Below are 16,771 nucleotides of genomic sequence, written 5' to 3'. Positions count from 1 at the left end.
ATCAAGTTACCAGTCACAACAGCAGATGCTCCGAAGCATGAGACAGTTATGATGGAGTTTTTGATAGTTGACTATTTGTCAGCTTATAATGTGGTAATTGGTCGACCACTACTCATGGCCTTGCACGCGGCAGTCTCTATATGGCACCTTTCTATGAAGTTCCCAACCAGTGCAGGAATAGGCTGTGTCCGAGGAGACCAGAGAGAAGCTAGAGAGTGTTACAATGCCTCGGTAGCTAAAGCGCGAAAGGGGGCTAAGGAAAACAATATGATTGTGTGTGTAGATAAAGAGGAGGTAGAGGAGATTGATGTCGACCAACAAAGCATTACAGTCGTAGCCGATCAGGAAAGAATGTTAGAAGATGTTGGCCAAGAAATCACTCTTGGTTTCAATAAGCAACAAGCCCCATCCGGTGATGAAGTCACCAAATAGGGCGTTGGCCAAAGCGAGGGAATGGACTTTGATCCTCACTTTGGGGATTATGATAGTGAGGTGGGACCCACGGAAGAATTAGAGGAGGTCCCAATAGATGAGAATGATCCGACCAGAGGGGTCAAGGTTGGAAAAAAGTTGAAGTTAGAAGTAAAAGCACAACTGGTAGAATTTTTGCGGAGGAATCAAGATGTCTTCGCCTAGTCTCACAAGGATATGGTGGGTATCTCACCAACTGTGATTAGCCACGTGCTCAACGTGGATGAAAGCTATCCAGCAGTGCAGCAGAAGAGAAGATTGCTTGACAAGGATCGAGCAAAGGCTCTCAAGGAGGAGGTGGAGCGACAAAAGGAAAATGGGTTCATAAGGGAGGCTTATTACCCCGCCTGGGTTTCAAACCTAGTATTAGTGCCCAAGTCCAATGGAAAGTGGAGGACTTGTGTTGACTTTATCGATCTGAACAGAGCATGTCCTACGGACTGTTTTCCTTTGCCAAGGATAGACCAGTTGGTTGACGCGACCTCTGGTCATGAAACTTTGTCTTTTATGGACGCTTACTCGGGGTATAATCAGATTAGTATGCACCCTTCTGATGAGGAGCATACCAGCTTCTGAACAGACATAGGATTGTATTGTTATAAGGTCATGCCATTCGGCTTGAAAAATGCAGGAGCCACCTACCAACGTTTAGTGAATGGCATGTTCCGTGACTTAATCGGCAAGAACATGGAGGTGTACGTAGACGATATGCTGGTAAAGTCAAAGGAAGCTGAAGGACATGTACGAGATTGGAGGAATGCTTTGCAGTACTGAGAAAATATAGCATGAAGTTGAATCCCTTCAAATGCTCGTGGAAATGAAGCAAATCTAGAGAAGATAAAGGCGCTCGTGGAAATGAAGTCTCCAGCCAAGATTAAGGATGTGCAAAGCTTGACTGGGCGGATTGTTGCTCTAAGCAAGTTCATTTCTAAATTAACTTGCTTAGAGGAAGCAAAAAAATTGAATGGACGGAAGAATATGAGCAAGCTTTTCAAGCCATAAAGGAACACTTGGCACAACCTCCTGTCCTTTCAAAGCCAGTAGATGGGGAGGACTTTTTTGTTTACCTAGCAGTCACAGAGCATGCTGTCAGTGCTGCTCTAGTACAAGAAGAAGATAAAGTGCAGCATCCGGTATACTATGTTAGCAAGCGGCTGATAGGAGCAGAGTCAAGGTATCCCATGATCGAGAAGCTGGCCTATTGCTTGGTACTTGCATCTCGCAAATTGAGGCCGTACTTCCAGGCACATCCCATTAAAGTACTTACCGACCAGCCCTTACGCCAAGTCTTACAAAAGCCAGAGTCATCTGGTCGTTTACTTAAATGGGCGGTTGAATTGGGCCAATTCGAAATCAAATATCAACCAAGGTCCACTATTAAAGGACTGGCTTTGGCAGATTTTATTGCTGAATGTACTGGGATTCCTGATATTCCCGACCAGCAAGAGCATGCGACTGGGCAGAGAGAGGATTTTCCTACCTGGCAACTTTTTGTTGATGGGTCATCAAACGAACATCATTCTGGAGCAGGAATTATATTGATCACACCGGAGAAGCACCAAATTCATTGTGCACTGAGGTTCAGATTTAACGCTTCTAATAATGAGGCGGAGTATGAAGCCCTCCTAGCAGGATTGCGCCTGGCTAGAGATGTTTGTGCCCGGTCGGTTGAAGTGAACAGTGATCAATTGGTGGTCTACCAAGTCTTAGGGGAATATCAAGCAAGGGGCTTGCACATGATGGTGTACTTGAATAAAACCAAGGACCTGCTAGCATAATTCGAGGAGTATACTATTAAGCTGGTACGACGGGAGCAGAACTCCAATGTAGACGCTCTAGCAAAATTGGCTAGTGCAAAAGATGCCGAAACTTTGAATATAGTACCAGTGGAATACTTGGCAAAACTGAGTATTAATGAATGAGAAGCCATGCCCATCACAATATCTGACACTTGGATGACACCCATCATTACTTATCTCGAGCAAGGAGTCCTACCAGATAATTGTAATGAAGCCAAGAAGATTATGAGGCAAGCAACTAGGTATATTATAATGGATGGGGTATTGTATAGAAGAGGGTACTCTATGCCACTGCTTAGATGCATAACACCTGACCAGTCGCAAAACTTACTGTCCGAAGTGCCCGAGGGGTTCTCCAGAGATCATGCTAGGGTGCAGAGTCTCTCCAAAAAGATTTTGCGGCAAGGATTTTTCTGGCCTACAATGAATGAGGATTCCATGGAGTATGTGAAGAAGTGTGATAAATGCCAAAGATTTTCTAAAGTACCCAGGGAACCTCCGAATGTCTTGAAGTAGATGCAGAGTCCATGACCTTTTGCAGTATGGGGAATTGATATGATCAGGAAACTACCCAAAGGAAAAGGAGGAGTATAGTTCGCAGTAGTTGCTGTTAATTATTTCACCAAGTGGACTGAAGCTGAACCACTAGCAGCGATCACCTCAAAGAAAGTGTTAGATTTTGTAGTTAAGAATATAATATGTCGCTATGGTCTGCCCAAGAAGATAGTCTCTGACAATGGCACTCAGTTCGATGGTGACTTGTTTACTGATTTCTGCACTAGACATGGCATTACGAAAAGTTTCTCCTAAGTAGCTCATCCGCAAGCCAATGGGCAGGTTGAAGCCGTAAATAAGACTTTGAAGGATACTCTATAAAAGCATCTAGAACGAACTAAGGGTGCTTGGGCGGAAGAATTTCCAGAAGTCCTTTGGTCATACAAGATTGACTACTTCCCGGACAACAACTGGTCATACCCCTTTTTCCTTGGCATATGGATATGAAGCCATGACCAGCAGGAGAATCACCAATTGTTAGCTGAATCTTTGGATTTTGTTGAAGAGAGACGAGAAAAAGCAAGCTGGAGAGTTGCTGCCCATCAGCAAAAAGTGGCTTGCTATTTTAGTTCTAGAGTTAGAGATCGGAAGTTCCAGGTCGGAGATTTGGTCCTTAGAAAGGTGTTCATCAAAGATCCAGTGGCTGGAGTGTTGGGACCAAATTGGGAGGGACCGTATCAGATTGAATAAGTCCTACCACCCGGCACTTACAAACTTTCTCAATTAAATGGAGAGCTGATCAGGAACTATTGGAATGGCGAACACTTGAGGAAATATTATCAATGAATACTGCTTACAGAGCAGTAGCTTAGTTTCAAGTGTTTAACTTGTTATTTAAGTTTGTTTGTGAACTGGCTATTTGCTAACCAGTAATTTTATTTTTGAGCAATTTTATTTTGTTTGAAACTCGTAATTAGGCACGCTTTGTCCTTATTTTTTACGAGTAATAAAAGAGATCACGCGCAGTGCGGTCGAATCTTGCTACAAATTTTGCATATGTGTTGATTATTTTTACTTTGGCAGTGTTCAACTGTCAGTGCATTTAAAAAGAAAAAAGGTTTTTTTGAGAGGAAAAAACTGGGCAGTGTTCAACTGGTTGGTCTCCATCAGATAAATGGCTAGCATTTAAATGGTCGAATGTTTTGCAGTGTTTAACTGCTAAAATATCCTCTTTATATTTAATGTGTTTCACGAGTAATAATTGCTCGGACAAATTCGATCAAGTAGCAAGTGATCAAGGATTTTTCAACCCTCAATCACTTGGGGGGCACATAGGGTATACTGGTATATAATTCAACACAAGCAATAAGAACACGAGCAAAGATATTTGTTTTCAGGCTGTCTTGTAAATTTTTGAAGTCAAAAAAGGCCGTTAAGCTAACTTGTTTTGCAAAGCTTAAGTAACTTGGAATTTTTTCAAAATTTTAAGTTAAGAACAACTATTCGTGTGTAAACAAAATGCTATGCTCATAAAATGTTAGAGCAATAAGAATGTGAGAAAGCATACTTAGTAGTGACTTATGAAATGTTTAGAATTTCTAAGTTAGAAAACTAAGTACTCATATGAAAATGTAAGGCATCTATCAGAATAAAGCTCTTAAATGACTCAAGTCTAAAAAGTAAAGTGTTCATGCCAACAACTCGGCCATACAAGCAAAGTATAAAAACAAAAAATAAAATAAGTGTCTACTAGTCGGATGAGAGGTCTCTGGTCGGCCAAAGGCTTACTGGTCGGCTAAGGGACTCCCTAGTCGGATGGTCACTCAGGTTGATCAACACCAACCTCGGCATCGGTAGCTTCCTCCGGTCGGAATGATAATGTAGGAGAAAAGGGCATAACACCAGCAGGATTGGCTGCCTCTTCAGCAGCCTTTGCCTCGCACTTGGCAAGTTCTTCTGCCTTGGCCTCCTCTGAGAGAAAGTTGAGGTTGAGGGGTTTGTTCGACTTCCATACCTGGTAGAAGCAATTGAAACAAATCTCTTCATAGCAAGCGAGATCGGCTTCCTTTTCTCGCTTTAACTCCTCGTTCTCGTAAGTCAGTTTTTCTAGCCGGTCAGTCAACGTCTTGTTGATTTGAATTTGCTTATGGTTTTCATCAGCCAGCTCCCTAAGAGATCCATCCCGCTTGGCAATGGTCTTCTCCACCTGCTCGACCCTGGATCTGAGATCCCTTTCAGAGGAAGTTAAAGTTTCTACCTTGGTTTGGGCTTCCACCAGCTGATCATTTAAGACCTTGATCAACTCCTTGTAGTCTACTGCTCGATGCTGAGCATGACTGATAGTAATAAGCGACTGCAGTGGAAAACAGAAAGTTATTACAAGTAAAAATGATTAATAACAAACTGGGATGTCCTATGATAAAATACTTACATTCATCAGTTGGGTGAGCCCCCTTTGTAGGAAGACTTCAACACTGAGCCGAGGCAAAGATTCAAAGCTTTAAATTGTTGAAGCATCGAGAAGAGTTTGGTCAAGCAATTCCTTCCCAATGTTACCAGCGATGCAAAGGGGCTCACTTAAGCCAGTCGAGCGAGTGAGAGTTAAACTAGCAGAAGGAGGAATTGATGAGGGAGTCAGCTGCGGGATGATGATGGGCTGGTCGGATTGTCTCCCCTGACAGGTCAATATTATCCTTGTAGCTTTGTTAGGAGGATTTGAGCTACTTCCCTCCCCAGGTTTTCTCTTTTGGGCAAGGGTAGTGTTGAATTGCTTGAACATCTCTGAATATGCAAAGAGTGAAGCACAAGATTTGTTAGTAAAAATTGGAGCAATATGTAGATAAATAAAATTTTTACTACTGCCAGACAACTCTATAGATTCCATACAACCATTCTCAATGAAAGTTACTTATAAATAATCATCCAACTATGGCTACTGAACCTGAGTTTAGGATTTGATCAAGAAAGTCGTCCTCTTCTTCAGATGATGAGCTGAAGTCCCTATGGAGCTCAATGGTCTTTCCTTTCCCAGGTTGTGTAGGAGTGATACGTCTACGCTGGTCCTCTGGAAGGGGTTCCCTAATAATAAAGTCGCCTGGTCTACGAGAGTAGGGAGATGGTTCAGGAGAGAACTGATCGGTCACAACTTCAGTGTCAGCGTTGGACTGATCAGTTGCGTTCGCTTCCTCAGTAGTGCTTTCTCTTGTGATGTTTTGGTTGCTTGGTAACAACCCCACCATCTGAAGATTGTCCACGTTGACCAACTCTTTTACATTTTTATCCTCGGTGGACATGTTGGCTAGTTCTTCTTCTCGGGAACACATTTCCTTGGTTGGCAGAGGCTGGTGAAACGGACCCGCATGTGTGAAGGCTAAGTTGTTGGCCTTAATATCTGAAGTCAGAAAATACTCTGTATAGTATTTTTCGGGATTTGATTTATGAGCAATACCATGGAGGTATTTGATCCCTTTATGCCTGTGGAATAGGTGGAAAAAACCTGTATTCTTGTGGCTTGGGTTGGTCCTAAAGTCGAAGAGGTAGTGCACTTCATGAGGAGTGGGTGGATCCCAACCTTGCAAGAAGTATAGAATGTATAAAGCCGACAAAGCCTGAATCCCATTGGGAGCAATCTGGAAAAGAGAGACATTAAGGTAATCCGCTATTGACCGGAAGAAAGGGTGCAGCGGAATAGTAGCTCCTGCAAATACATGGTATCTAGACCAGGCACAGTAAGGTCCACCAAGCTTGTTGGCTCTCTGATGAGGATGCGGGCATATCACGTTTACCCCTTTCAGGCCCGATGCTTGAATGTGTTTGTCAAACATGCAGGGGTTAAGTTTGGAAGGTTTGGCTGTGAACCAAGAGGGTGTTTCGTCTTCGTCTTTTCTTGGCTTTTGAATAGCTAATTGTTGAATCTCGGTTGTAAATTTCTGGATGATTTTTCTCCGAGGTTTGCTGGTCTTTTGTATCTGGCGAGGCGGTCTTGAAGAAGCCGCAGTTTGGACTTCATTACGTTCCACTACCTTCTGTGCCGCTCTGCGAGTTACCTGAGGGTCTTGGTCTTGAGGAAATCGGTTGGATTTCTTCACCCTCATTTCTGGATGTTCAGCCTGTTGGTTGAGAAATTGTTCTTCGTGAAGGAAATATAAGGCTGACCAGGGAAGGATCTTTTTAAGGCGGCGAAGGCGATCTTCGGGGGTGCGACTGCTAGGAGACTTGGATGAAGAGTCGCTACTTTGAGGAGTGTTGCTTGATTGGGGAATTGATGTGTCAGAGTTTGTATGGTTGTCACCTCCCCTATAGTCGAATCGATTCATCTACAAAAAAGAAAGTATGGGGAGGTGAGTAACCAAACAAACACAAATTGATCAGTGCAAAGGAAAAATATTTATTTACTGCTCGGAAAATATTTTTTATAGGAAGTAAAAACATGTTCTACTCCCCAAAATAAAAGTGTATGAGGGAAAAAGAAATTTTGCGAGCACAAATGCTTGGGGGCATTCATGTTTTCGAGTGAATGCATGCACATGACCGGTTGGGTAGGTGTGTGCCCAAGCGGATGCGCGTGTCCTCCGAATGTTCCGTGTAGCGTCCGAGCAGATGGGTGCGTGCGTCCGAGCGGCAGTGCGTGGTGCCCTAGCGGCTGGGGCTGTGTCCAAGCGGCTGGGCATATTGCAAAGTGCGCATCCGATTGGCTAGGTGCGCATCCGAATGGTGTGTCATCTGCTCGGCTGGGCGTATGGCGTGTCATCCGATCGGCTAGGTGCACATCCGAGCAGTTGCATGTTGTCCGAGTCGAGGGGCGCTAGTCCGAGCCTAAGACGCAGGTGTCTGAGAGAAGCCGTGTGTTACCCGATCGGTTGGGCGTTGATCCGAGCGGATGGAGGAGCGTACGCTTGGGTGACATGCGTGTCCGAGCAGCCATGGGCGTCTCCGAATGAGTGTCTCCTTGCATCCGAGCAGGAGGAAGTATGACCGATCGGTCATGGGTATACTTCCTAATAGACCATTTTCGAGAAACCCAAACCTTAAAGGGCATTTACACAAACACCTTTTTCTCACTCAAAGTACACTACAACAAGATCAAAGTGTGGGATTTGAAAGGTTTATAAAGTTCTAAGGATCCTATTTGCTCATCAAATACCCATAAACCCACATATGCAATTTGGGATGAAAATTTGTTTTTTCTTCAAATTTTCATGAAATTGGAGACAAAATTGATTTACCCATAGTCTAAACTACATCAATATAGCGACAATATGCATCATTCACCAAAGATTCATACACAAATTCAAGGGTATATTTTAAATGAAGGATTCGACATACAAGGGGTTTTTTTTTAGCTTTAAGAAAAAAAAAAAACCTGCAAATAGAGGTGAGGAAGAAGAGCTTACCCAAATGTCTTCAATATGTGTTGATTTCTTGAGGAACCCTTGGATTTGCTTGAAGAAATTTGGAGCCCTTCTTGGAGTTCTTGGAGGTTTTCGACCAAGAGGAGGAGGAGCTTTGGGAGGTCACGACCAAGAGGAAATGAAGAGGTTTGGGAGCCTTTTGGTTTTCTTTTTGCTTGTGAGTTATGATCACACCCATGGGTCTATTTAAAGGGAAAAGTGGAAATTGTCACTTATTCCTAGACTCTTGGGATTCTCTTGGTTATATATTGTCACTTATTCTTAGACTGTTGGAATTCTCTTGAGTATATTCTCTCCCCCACGATTGGGAGCAGTTAATTACAGTGATCGTGATCTGGTAAGACGTCGTGGTTTGGTTGTAGAGGCGGGAGAATATTAAAGTAAGTTTTTTTTATATATGCCGTCAACAATTGGAGAAAAAAAGTTTATTATGTGAGTATATCATATAATAAACTTGGGGGGAAAATGTTATCCCAAAATCTGAAAATGATGACGTGGCAATAAAAGTGATAAGTGGCAAGAAGTGACTCAGTCAAAGCGTTTAGATTAATTTGGTGATATTATTGATATGAAAATTGCTTATCTGGCTTGGAAGTGATTTTTCCGACCAGAAAAGATACTTGACTGACCAGTCACCTGCTCCGACCGACCAGATAGATGTTTGGCCGACCGGTGGAGTGCATGGCTGATCAGTCAAGTGCTTGGCCGACCAGTGAGGCTCATGACCGACCAGTGGAGTGCTTGGCCGACCAGTGAAGTGTTTGGTTGACCAGTGGAGTGCATGGCCAACCAGTCAGCTATTTTGGCCGACCGGTCAAGTGTTTTGGCCGACTTTTTTCAAGGGGTGAAGTTGACCAACTAAACAGATTATTGTTATGCAAGTGAAATTCCAGCAACGACTTCGTCTAGAATCAGTCGTACCTATGCGGGAATATCTTAGATTATCCCAAAGAAGTTGCATATTGTTGTATTTTAAATGTTATTATTAATTAAATATTATGAGAGTAGCAGAAATTGTAATGACCCACTACTCTAGACTTTTTGGACCATTAATGAAACTATACATAAAAATTCCTACTAAAACTTAACAAGTCATACTACTAAAACTTACATTTGCGAAAATACCATAATTTTATTAGAACTTGTAGAAATAAGAGTTACTTCATAAAATAAGTAGGATATGGGATCCCATTGTCTTAAAAACAAAACATGATTTAAATTAAAAAGACATTACATAAATAGTGCGGAAAATACATGTAAAAAGACATAAAACAAAACTACATCCTCGAATCGAATAACGCTCGGCTCCTTGACTCCATTCACCATCGATACACAATCTCCAAGCTTCCACGAACCTTACCGCCACTAAAAGCTATTTTCCTGCACATAAAACAAAAAGGAATGAGCCTAATGCCCAGCAAAGAAAATCTAACACATAGTCATAAACATAAATTTCGTAATAAACATAAAGACATATCATAACACTTATTACATACACTTATTATAATGGCCATTATTACTTGGGGTCCCATAGACTAAACAAGTCATATGCCCATGGGATTAATGGGGTCCTACTAGCTAAGTAGGTCATATGCCCATAACCCATTGGGGTCTTGTTAGTCATATGGGTCATATGCCCAAGCCTACAAACATACACATTTCATAACATATTTATAACATATTTCATAACATATCACATAAGATAACACATGCATAAAACATATAGATTCTAGCCTATTTTCCTTACCAAAGTTACCGGGATATGTGGACTGAGTTGGGACTTTTGGAACACTCCTAAAACCATATATAAAGGGTGAGTAGATTTGAAGAAGAAGAAATGAAAGGAATAGAAAGACTAAACCTTTGAGAAACATACTTACCAAAACTTATGTGCTCAAGAATTTAGATTTCCTAACCAAAATAAGAATGAGGTTAGGAGACTGAGTAGAAGGTTATGAGAAAGGAAATAACATAAAACAAATGAACTAGAGTTTTGGTTTACCTCAAAGACTTGTAAGACCAATCTACACCACAACTGAAATACTATAGAATCTTACTTCCCAATGTGTTTGATAAGCTTATGATGTTTAAGCTTATGTTTTCCCCACCCAAGTGTTTAACTCTCACACTCTCCTAGCACTTGCAGCTTCTGAACTTAGAGTAAAAGGTGAAGGAATCTTAATTTTACTTGAATAAAAATAATAGCTTTTTAGGTGAAAATAATTTGAATAATCGTTCAGCAGAGGCCGAAGACTCGTTCAAAAGATGCTGGATTTATGAAGAGGTTGAATGGCTGAAAGGAAAAAGAATTCAAAAACATTTGAATTATGCTGAAGGAGGCGATATATCGCCCCCTGTAGGCGATATATCGCCTGGGCCAGTGTGCCCGAGGCGACCATGCATCGTCTCGTGTTTTCCGTATCTACGTGCTGCGATATATCGGCACACGCTGATTAATTAAACACGAAATTACACATTTTTAGCTAAGTTTGAATGGAGTAAACAGCCTTGACTAAGCCCTCAACGTATTCAAAGCTGCTGACTGACCCTATTGCATTCAACTTTTACTCCTTATTAAATTTAATCCTCCAAAATACTTAATCTTTTATCACCCATTCATAACATGTGCTTAAAATCCTATTGGTTGATATCTAAACCTTATAGTATAACAATTATTATTCTTAATATCAGCTATATAATCAAACCTTAGTTTAAAATTAATATTCTTAAACTATAGATTAAACTTAGAAAGTCTATAAGTACTACTATGAGTGTCCAAATAATTCCCGGTCTGAACCAAAAATCCACAGTAACAAAGATAATACTATACATACTATAATACTACTAAATAATTAACTAAGTAAAGTTCTTGGACTCTACAGAAGTATCTCGATTATCAGGGATTTCGCTTTGTACAATCCTGTGCCTATAAATACAGAGCTCATGGCATCATTGATTGGATTCGAATTCTGATTTTCCTAAGAGAGTATTTGTATCCTGAGAGAAATATTGTATTTTTTTCATTTACATGGAAGAAACTCAGTTGACTCAGGTTCATCTGATCTTTAGTGTAGATTCATAAATCATAACTCTAAGTGGATTAGGCTATTACCAACACATTGGGGCTGAACCACTATAAAAATTGTCAGTGTCGTTTTTTCTCTTGAAGGTTTAGTGTAGTTTTGACGTCTACTCGTCGTTGGCCAAAACCGTGGTCAACAAACCCAAAGTTTGATTATTTTAAATTTGTTTAAAAAAATTAAAAGATTATTTAATTCATAATGGATAATTAAAATGGGACTAAAAGAGAAGGTCCAAGATCAACGGAGTTGCTTATTATTAGGCATTAGTTAGTTTAATTATTTTTGTGTATATTTTTTTGCAAGTGTTGTAATTTTCTAAAAGTACCCAAAGCACTCAACCCGCATTTATTGATTTATTTATTTTCTTGAACATGATTAAATTATTTAATACTTTATCATTCATAATAACATGTCATACATATTACCCACATAGTACATATTAAGCATGAATTTTTTAGAAACATGCTTAGGATTGATTATATGTTTTTATTTGATAACTTATATAATTAATTTAGTCTTAATTAGTTAAGATGGTAAAAAGAATTTAAAGTTGTTTATTTTCTTATTTAATAAAATTTGTTTATTGAATAAAATGGTATTCTATTTAAAAAAGGCAAAATTATATCTTGGGCACGATTATTTATTTTGCATAATTGGATTAATGTTTATTAGAATAACATTTGGGAAAATTAATTTAATTAGTTTGACAACCAAATTGAAAAATATTGATTTTGAGAAAAACAAAATTTTAAAAAAGTGAGTGGGAGAGGGAATTATGACAATAAGTCCCATGGTCTCTATTATTAGTTAAACACCGAGAGGACCACTATAAAAATTGTCAGTGTCGTTTTTTCTCTTGAAGGTTTAGTGTAGTTTTGACGTCTACTCGTCGTTGGCCAAAACCGTGGTCAACAAACCCAAAGTTTGATTATTTTAAATTTGTTTAAAAAAATTTAAAGATTATTTAATTCATAATGGATAATTAAAATGGGACTAAAAGAGAAGGTCCAAGATCAACAGAGTTGCTTATTATTAGGCATTAGTTAGTTTAATTATTTTTGTGTATATTTTTTTGCAAGTGTTGTAATTTTCTAGAAGTACCCAAAGCACTCAACCCGCATTTATTGATTTATTTATTTGCTTGAACATGATTAAATTATTTAATACTTTATCATTCATAATAACATGTCATACATATTACCCACATAGTACATATTAAGCATGAATTTTTTAGAAACATGCTTAGGATTGATTATATGTTTTTATTTGATAACTTATATAATTAATTTAGTCTTAATTAGTTAAGATGGTAAAAATAATTTAAAGTTGTTTATTTTCTTATTTAATAAAATTTGTTTATTGAATAAAATGGTATTCTATTTAAAAAAGGAAAAATTATATCTTGGGCACGATTATTTATTTTGCATAATTGGATTAATGTTTATTAGAATAACATTTGGGAAAATTAATTTAATTAGTTTGACAACCAAATTGAAAAATATTGATTTTGAGAAAAACACAATTTTAAAAAAGTGAGTGGGAGAGGGAATTATGACAATAAGTCCCATGGTCTCTATTATTAGTTAAACACCGAGAGGACCACTATAAAAATTGTCAGTGTCGTTTTTTCTCTTGAAGGTTTAGTGTAGTTTTGACGTCTACTCGTCGTTGGCCAAAACCGTGGTCAACAAACCCAAAGTTTGATTATTTTAAATTTGTTTAAAAAAATTTAAAGATTATTTAATTCATAATGGATAATTAAAATGGGACTAAAAGAGAAGGTCCAAGATCAACGGAGTTGCTTATTATTAGGCATTAGTTAGTTTAATTATTTTTGTGTATATTTTTTTGCAAGTGTTGTAATTTTCTAGAAGTACCCAAAGCACTCAACCCGCATTTATTGATTTATTTATTTGCTTGAACATGATTAAATTATTTAATACTTTATCATTCATAATAACATGTCATACATATTACCCACATAGTACATATTAAGCATGAATTTTTTAGAAACATGCTTAGGATTGATTATATGTTTTTATTTGATAACTTCTATAATTAATTTAGTCTTAATTAGTTAAGATGGTAAAAATAATTTAAAGTTGTTTATTTTCTTATTTAATAAAATTTGTTTATTGAATAAAATGGTATTCTATTTAAAAAAGGCAAAATTATATCTAGGGCACGATTATTTATTTTGCATAATTGGATTAATGTTTATTAGAATAACATTTGGGAAAATTAATTTAATTAGTTTGACAACCAAATTGAAAAATATTGATTTTGAGAAAAACACAATTTTAAAAAAGTGAGTGGGAGAGGGAATTATGACAATAAGTCCCATGGTCTCTATTATTAGTTAAACACCGAGAGGCATAGGAAGGGGCTCGTGTCGCCTCCGTTTGCAGCCTCCCTAAGGAAAGGCTTCCGAATATGTTTATTTTATCTCACGGTTGACTTCTCATAAGAGAATAAGATTAGTGATGTATTTCAAGTTTGACTGACCCTAAGGCACACTCTTGAGTTAAGTCATTGATCGAAAAATAATGGGTTACACTCCGAAGATGTATCTAGACTTTCGAGCACGACTAGTGCATCTTGACCAAACTAAAGATAATTCATAAGTCAAAAGAGAAAGAAAAAAAAAGGAGTTTTTTAAGTTTTCACTTATAGAGTTGAGATCTTTTCTCAAGATTAATTTGTAATTAGTCTGACCTACCCTACAAAGGTCCATTAATTTTCAAATGAATCTGTCATGGACTAGAAACTATTTTTTGTGTGTGTTATTTTATGGGTTGCATTCATGCATCATATTTACTATTCCAAATACAAACTGATATTTACTATATGCATTAATTCATTATATTTTATTTATTTAATTTTCAACCGTATGTCCAATCCAAACCCTATAACTGCTTTACTTGCTAATGAAAAATTGACTGGTGATAACTACATGAAATGGAAATCAAACATGAACATTGTTTTGATATGTGAAAACCACATGTTTGTCCTTAATGAGAAATGTCCTAAGGTTTCTGCTCTCACTGCTGCCAAAACTGCTGGAGAGAAGTATGACAATTGGATTTTATCTAACAATAAGGCCAAATGTTATATGCTTGCTAGTATGAGCGATGTGCTCAGAAAGAAGTTTGAAACTGTTGAAACAACCTATGAGGTTTAGGAATCTCTACAAGGCATGTTTGGCCAACAATCTGATAAGTGTATACATGATGCTACTAGAAGCTTCATGAATATGAAAATGAAGAAAAATGTTTATGTCAGAGAACATGTCCTAGAAATGATCAACATATTGCACGATGCAGAAATACATGGTGCAACCATTGATGAGAGAACTCAAGTAAGTGCGATACTTGAATCTCTCACACCAGCTTTTGCGGCATTCACTACCAGCTATGTTATGAACAAGTTGGAGTACAACTTGACCTAACTGCCGAATGAGTTGCAAACTGTTGAATCTTTAAAAAAAAATTCCACTAAAGTTGAGAAGGCAAATGTTGCTGAATCCAAGCCTTCCACTTCAAATGGTAATTCAAAGAAGAGGAAGGATGGCCAAGGAAAGGACAAGAAAAAGGACAAACAACCAGAGAAGACCAACAAGTCTTCCAAGAAGAATAATTCTGTAAAGAAATCCAAAAAGATGGCACTGAAAGGAGCATGCTTTCATTGTGGAGTTGAAGGTCATTGGAAAAGGAATTTTCCTAAGTACCTGGCTGAACTGAAAGACAAAAAGAAGGGTAAATTTGATTTGCTTGTTTTAGAATCTTGTTTAGTGGAAGGTGATTTTTCATCTTGGATAGTTGATTCTGGAGCCATTGATCATGTTTGTTTTTATTTACAGAGTCTTAGTACTTCGAGGAAGCCAGCTCATGGAGAGGTGACCATGAGAGTTGTAAGTGGGCAGGAGATCTTGGCAACTGAAGTTGGAAAAGCTCGCCTAGTTTTTGATAATAATAAATTTATTTTGTTGGACAATGTTTATTTTATTCCTGGATTTACTAGAAATTTTATTTCCTTATAAAAATTGCATAAACAAGGTTTTAGTATTTCATTATATAATAATTTGATTGTTATTTCGAAATATGGTTTTGACATTTATTCTGCAAAGTCTGAAGATGGACTTTACAAGTTAGAGTCCAATGTCAAACATGTTTATAATTCTGAATTATTTAAAACTGCAAATCCCATATCTATTAATAGACAAAAGACAAATTCTTATAGTGAAAACATATCTGTGGCATTTGAGATTGGGACATATTGGTCTAAACAGAATTAACAGACTAACAGAGGATGATCCTTTAAGAGAACAATCTATCAGTTTGTGAATCATGCCTAGAAAGCAAAATGACCAAGATACTTTTATCTGCTAAAGGTTCAAGAGCCACAAAACCACTTCAACTTGTACATACAGATGTTTGTGGTCCACTAAATGTCCAAGCTAGAGGATGTTATGAATATTTCATCACTTTCATTGATGATTATTCGAGATATGATTACCTATAATTAATGCAAAGGAAATTCGAATCCTATGATAAGTTTAGGGAATTCCGAGCTGAAGCCAAATAGCAATTAGGTAAATCACTAAAAGTACTTCAATCAGATCGAGGTGGAGAGTACTTAGATTATAAATTTGAGGACCATTTGCATGAGCATGGAATTCAATCCCAATCCACTGCACTTGGAATGCCACAACAAAATTGTGTTTCAGAATGGAGGAACAGAACCTTATTGGATATGGTTAGATCGATGATTAGTTTCTTATCATTGCCTTTGACATTCTGGGGTTATGCAATAAAATGTGCTTTATAAATACTCAATGTTGTTCCATCTAAGTCTATTCAGAATACACCATTGGAATTATGGAATGGTACTAAACCTAGTTTATGCCATTTTCGTATATGGGGTTGTCCTGCACACGTGCTTAAAGGAAAGACTGGGAAGTTGGAATCACGCACTGAAGCGTGCATGTTTGTAGGATATTCCAAAGAAACAAAAGGTGGTATATTTTATAGTCCTAAAAATAAAAAAAATGTTTGTATCTACAAATGCAACTTTTTTGGAGCATTACTATATAAATAACCACAAATCTCAAAGTAAAGCCATACTTGAGGAATTGCTCTCAAATAAAAAAGACCAATCACAAGCAATGGCAAGAGAAAAATGGCCACAGGATATCGCCAGTTTTAGTTAGAACAATAAAGAGCTTCGTCATAATGGGAGGGTTGGTAAACAACCAGTACGCTATGAACATGAAGTCAGATGCTTCTGTCTGACACAAACAAAGATGATCCATTGACTTATAGAGAAGCTATCTAAGATTCTGACAAAGAAAAATGGGTACACGCCATGGACCTTGAAATGAAATCGATGTATTCCAATTCTTTCTGGACTCTTGAAGATCCACCTGAGAATGTTAAACCTATTGGTTGCAAGTGGATATTCAAGAAAAAGAGAGGAGCAGATGGGAAAGTAGAGACTTTCAAAGAAAGGCAGT

The sequence above is a fragment of the Humulus lupulus genome, chromosome 6 (genome assembly GCF_963169125.1).
Source record: "Humulus lupulus chromosome 6, drHumLupu1.1, whole genome shotgun sequence".
Taxonomy (NCBI): domain Eukaryota; kingdom Viridiplantae; phylum Streptophyta; class Magnoliopsida; order Rosales; family Cannabaceae; genus Humulus; species Humulus lupulus.
Note: the sequence above shows the minus strand (reverse complement) of the source record.